Source organism: Monodon monoceros, unplaced genomic scaffold (assembly GCF_005190385.1).
Source record: "Monodon monoceros isolate NGI ecotype Baffin Bay Population unplaced genomic scaffold, NGI_Narwhal_1 Super_Scaffold_18, whole genome shotgun sequence".
Lineage (NCBI taxonomy): Eukaryota > Metazoa > Chordata > Mammalia > Artiodactyla > Monodontidae > Monodon > Monodon monoceros.
The window spans coordinates 164145111-164151007 of NW_021703774.1; the positions used below are offsets into that span (position 1 = coordinate 164145111).

Sequence of the window (5897 nt, forward strand, 5' to 3'; positions counted from 1 at the left end):
GAAGTACTGAAGATACAACACTTAGAGTTCCTCCTTTGCCAATGTTAAATTTTACTCTTTGCAAAAGGTGCACCTTCTGTCCAGTGATCTCCTACTCCTAAAGTTCAATTAAAACGCCACTTCCCTTAGCTATTTCCTCTTTGCTTTTAACATTTTTTTTCAATAGATCTTTATTGGAGTATAACTGCTTCACAATACTGTGTTAGTTTCTGTTGTACAACAAAGCGAATCAGCCATATGCATACACACATATCCCCATATCCTCTCCCTCTGGAGCCTCTCTCCCATCCTCCCTATCCCACCCCTCTAGGTCATCATGTTTCTTAGTGCTCTCTCAAAACCAGATGCCAAAAGGAAAACTAGCTTTACTCTAGCATGTCTAATGATATATTTGTATAGCTTCTTCCTCTCCTCAAAAACTATGCATTTCTTTCAAACTTGGTTTTATAGTATTTATATGCTAGCATCTAGAAGAGTCCCAAAGGCACATGAAGTACTAAACAAACATCAGCAGAATCAACAGGAGTTCCAGCATGGAGTTAAGCAGCCCCTATCCCAAAAGATTAGTTTCCGAATTGGTACCAAGTGTGTTACAGGAACGGATCTACAAATCCCAAAGCCAGGCCGCAGAGACAGAAAGGTTCCTCAAGACTGGGTCATGCTGGGGAAGCAGCTGCTGTTCCCTCTCTGCCTGTCACAACCAGAGATACTGCTCTGTCTCAGCTGTCAACCGAAGTACAGGCCTCCACACACACAAAGCCAGGATGGCCTCTGTTTCGGGAAGAGCAGAATTGTCAGATGGTTGAGTGAGTCCTCTTACAGGAAGACGAGCTGTAGAACAAAGGTGATGAAAATGGAGAAAGAGCAAATCAAACAGCCCTGCCTGAGAGTTACCTCTTATGACCCTGTTTTACCCCTCTCAGTTTTGTCCAATTTAAATTCTGACTTTGAAAACAAAGGCCAGGCCTGTTCCTATTTCCCAGCTCAGCGAATGCCACACAGTTCTTATCTCAAGCTCACATCTACTCCTGATAATTATCTCACCTTTCTCAAATGCTGACTACTAAGAGCTAAACTGGTAAATCATCAAAGGACATTTTTCCTAAAAACAGAGCTTTAATATTTCAAGGACATCCCAAATGAGTTACTGGTGGGGTTACAGAAGCTTCCATTCATGCCACCACAACAAGAATCAAGAATATTAAAGTTGAAGCAATCACCTCTTTGGATACATAAAAACATGCTTTAATATATTAAAGCATGTCACAAAGTACAAAAAAGGAGACATTCAGCAGAGCAAAAACAAGCAGCGGGCTGACTGTCCTTACAAGAGGGCAGGGAAACTCATTCTGGAGTTCACAGTCCCAGGTAATAGAGCTGCTTCAGCCAAAAAAAGGTTTTGGTTAATTCTTATTACAGCTAGTCAAATGCAAGCTCAAAGAAAACCGAAGTTCAGATTTCCCATGACTGCAGTTGGATCTTGTAACAAAGAGAGCCTTTGGTTACTTCTCACATGTAGGCTGGGCAAGAAGCAAGCAGTAGGATTTAGCCAGTGACTCTGACCCCAGGCTGACATCTCTGTGCCCAAGCTCTGAGTTCCTCAGGGAGGACGGCCTGGAATTGCTCCTGCACCAGTATTTCCACAATCTGCTCCTTTGTGTAAATATCAGGTCTCAGCCACTGTCCAGCAAGCTCCTGGAGATGTCTGAGGACATCCCTGGGGCCAGCTGCATCCTCATAGCAGAACTGCTGGAACCTCTGCCTGGAGGCTGCAGGGTTGAGAGGACTCCCTCGGGGCACAGTCTCAAGGTCTTCTTCAGAGTCTTCATTGAGGCTCTCTGGTGGAACCTGGACCTGGGGAAGTGTTATCAGGACAACTTCTGGCTCCTCAGCCATCCTCTCATTTGGTGATGACCTTACTTCATCATTCTGGATTTCTCTATTTCTTTGTATCTCTGGGTACCCTTCAGTCTCCATTCTAGAACTCTGGAAAAGGATTTCTCAGACTCCTAGGCACAAAGAGAAAAGTCAGGGTCAGCAAAAACAAAGGATGTTAAAACCTCTTTGATCACATGGATCTGGTCCAGACCTAGGTTCCATCAACTTTTCAAACTTAACGGGGTTTCTTAATAAAGCTACTAAGGGACTTCCCTGGTGGTCCAGTGGTAAAGAATACGCCTTCCAATTCAGGGGACACGGGTTCGATCCCTGGTCAGGAAACTAAGATCCCTCATGCCGAGGGGCAACTAAGCCCACGTGCACCACAACTACAGAGCCCACATGCTCTGGAACCTGCACGCCACAACTGCAGAGCCCATGCATCCTGGAGCCCGCGCACCACAACTAGAGAGAGAAAACCCACATGCCACGACTAGAGAAGCCCGCATTCCTCAACAAAGATCCCATGTGCTGCAACCAGGACCCGATGCAGCCACACACACAAAAAAATAATAAATAAATAAACTGTTAAAAAAAAAAGCTACTAGAAATTCTGTTTTTGTTTCCTCTTGCTGGATCAACTGACACAATTGAGAAAATGTATCAATAGTTTGCCAAAATATAAGATGTAGATTCTCAAAGAAGAAAGAATGAAGAATGCTGGCCTTGCTAGCTGGAAAATCTTTCATCCATTTTTTTCCCCCAATACAAACATATACGCATATGATTTGTAGGGGAAATCTTTAAAATCATGGGTGTTTGCTTCCTCCAGCCACTTTTATGGAGCATTTGCTATGTCCAAAAGCAAATTATGAAGAAGTGCTAAAATAGAGGAGAAAAAGGTCTGTTCATTTACATCCAACTCTACTGTCTTTTCCATGTCCCTCCCTCTCTTTCATGAGAATGAAAGAATAGCAAGTGTTTAAAATACTTTAGGGGACTTCCCTGGTGGTGCAGTGGTTAAGATTCCATGCTCCCAAGGCAGGGGGCCCAGGTTCAATCCCTGGTCCGGGAACTATATCCCGCATGCATGACCCAACTAAGAGTTCACATGCTGCAACTAAGGAGCCAGCGACCCACAACTAAGGAGCCCGCCTGCTGCAACTAAGACCCGATGCAACCAAATAAATAAATAAGTTTTTTTTTAAAAGGTACTTTAGGAGCTACCATCAGGGTGGAGTCTAAGGCAATTTAAAAAAAAAAAAAAGGAAAAAAGCCTTTATGTTAAGATCAAGATCCTAAGCTCCCACCGTGTATGGGAAATTGAACTTGTCAGAAGCCTAGCAGCATACATTTCTGACTCATCGGTTGCTTGACAGCTCCAGGATTAGCAAACCAGCTGTAGTGGGAGGAAGGAGGATGGGGGTCAGGTGGGCAAATCAAATACCTGTGAAATGTTGGGAAAAAAGGTTTTGCTTCATTTGGGCTAGAGCCCCAGTCCAAAGAGGGATTATTTACAGGAAAACCACAACCTATGTTAATTTATTTAAAAGAAAAAAAAAAAGAGAGACTTCAGATGACAGTATAGAAATGACTATATTAATTTTCACACAAGGAATGTCCAATCATAGATCATAATCCCTGTGATGAAGCCACTTTACAAGGATCATCTTTTTTAAATTAACACCACCTCCCCCAAGGATTAGTCCTTTCCTACTCTATATTGCAGAATTGTTGATGTTTAAAATCTCTCCTGCGTCAAAGATTCTCAAATGTTTCCTGCGCAACAACTGACAGAAGCCAACAATCACAACACTGACCAGCTGACGTGAATTAAATGGTTCTCTGCTCCTAATCACCTGTTCTCTAAACATTCACTGACCCATTTTCTAGGAGCCTTGAATTGATTCTAGACCCCATCACGGAGATATTCTTGGAGTACACCACTTCTTCTCATGCTATCTGCATTTTTATTCAATCAACAGGGTGTGCTCATCCCCAAAAGTAAGTTGTTAACTAGTCCAGGTGATAAGAAGGACAAAAGCAGAATATCTCCAAATCTCAGGGGTGCCTTCAATTAAAAGGAAATATTTAGTCAAGGAAAGGTTGGATGAAACACTGTAGGAAAGCAAAATCTTGGGAACAACTTAAGCCATCAACAGGGAGATGATTCAATAAAGTACTGTCACCCACTCCGTGGAATACTATGCAGCCTCGTAAGGAATGAAGGAGGCCCATGAGAGCTGATATGTAAAGCTGTCCATAACACAGCACCCCGTGACCAAGGTGCAGATCAGTATATGTAGTATGATCCCATCTGGGGAAATTAAAAATTAGCATAAGCATATATGACCTGATATATCCCCAAACAGTACCTGGAAAGTTATCAAAGAAATTCCTTTTACTTCTGAGGAGCAGCAACAGTGAGAGGGAAACATTTTTCTTATATCTTTCTGTATTGTTTTCTTTTTAACTACACCTATATTACTTTCGCGACAACTCAAGAGGAAGAAACTTTTCAGGTTTTCCCCTCCTGCTCAAACCCTTTCTGCGTGAAAACCCCTAATCCACTTAGAAAAACACCCTTTTACTAATTCGTCTAGTTCCTAGCACCAGAAGTTTTTACAAGCTCGACTTTTAGGAACAGTCTCAATTGTCAGTAGGCCAGTTTTCAAGGTTGGCTCTGAAAGATGGACCAGCTCCACGATTTACCCAGCTTCTAAATCCTATCCGTTTTAGAAGCCCCCCTGCCAGACAGAATGCTTACCCTCACCAGTTAATAACTCCAGTTTACGGAAACCGTATTTCCTACCTGACACTCTGCTAAGCGTTTCACATTCTCTACGTGATCCTCTTAGTCACTCAGGTTAAATTCTTGATAGGACTCTCTACCGCCCCGGTTATCTCCATTAACGGCAGCCTCCGCCGCTACATTTGTTGAACTTTACAAGCCAGATACTGCGCAACAGCTTTCCCTCATCCAATGCTCCCAATAACCCAGTATGACAGTTACTGTCATTTCCACTGACAAACTTAGGCTCGGAGAAAGGGGACTTGCCCAAGGTCACAAGGCTAGGAGGTGGCGGGACCACTCAGCCCAGTACAAAAATCCCCGGCGTCTCCGCAGGGATCTGAGCCCGACTCCTCCCACCACCTGGGCGCGGCTCAGAGGGCCGAGGTGCGGCCGGAAAAGGCGCGTCTGTGGCTCCAGAGCTGGGAAGTCCTACTCCTCCGGGGCTGAAGCGGGGCCCAAGGCCACGGCAGGCCGAGCAGCCGGCACACCCCGCGGACAGGGGCTCCCTGCTCCTAGGGCCATCCGCTCCCACCCGACGGTGCGCGGGAGAGGGGAGGCGCCGGGGTCGGGAAGGGGAGTTCACCTGCGCAGGTGCCCCTCCGAGGGCGGGGAGACGGGGCGGCTGGCGATGAGACGCGAAACCCCGCTGCCGGCTGCGGGAACGAAAAACCAGTTTCCCGGCGCCAAGCTTTGTAGCCCGCCGTCGGAACCGGAAGTCGCGCCCCGCCCGGAAGCTGGGAGCGGAGGGGGAACCGGGTTCGAGGCGCCCGGTCTCTCTAGGCCTTGGCGGTGCTCCGCAGCTTCATGACCTTAACCCGTTCTGGTCTCTTGGCCTCCCTCAGTCCCCAGTTCTCCCGACCGTGCGGAGCTTTGGGTACGGCCTAGGAGGTTTTCCGCTGTGGGGAAGGCCTTTGTCTTTCTGAGCCGCAGTTTGCCCAGCAAAATGGAAAGAGGATGAAGCAGGAATCGAGACACTCCTGGAGACTGCTGGCAGCTGAGTCAGCGCCCCACCCTGAGGTTACACCCTTAAGCCTTTGCACCACCCAGAGGAAAGAAACCAAAATAAGAGGGCTGGCTGGCTGGCTGCTGTTGGCTGTCAGTGGTCTGTATGGCTTCCCGTGGAGTCACTCCAGATGGACAGAGGGCGCAAGTCCGTTAGGTGTCTCCGTGTACCGAAAGAGACCCCCCCACCCCCCAGATAGTGAGCACGTGCCCGTGGAGCTTT

The 5897-nt window shown here is 46.6% G+C and overlaps 1 long non-coding RNA gene across 1 annotated transcript; it reads right to left on the reverse strand.

Annotated features, from left to right (window-relative positions):
• Positions 1–1096: 1096 nt before the first annotated feature.
• LOC114898110 lies at positions 1097–5637 on the reverse strand. The gene is made up of 2 exons (XR_003794288.1): positions 5256–5637; positions 1097–2009 (listed from the first exon to the last, which is right to left on the reverse strand). It is a non-coding gene; the product is annotated as an uncharacterized LOC114898110 (long non-coding RNA).
• Positions 5638–5897: the final 260 nt, after the last annotated feature.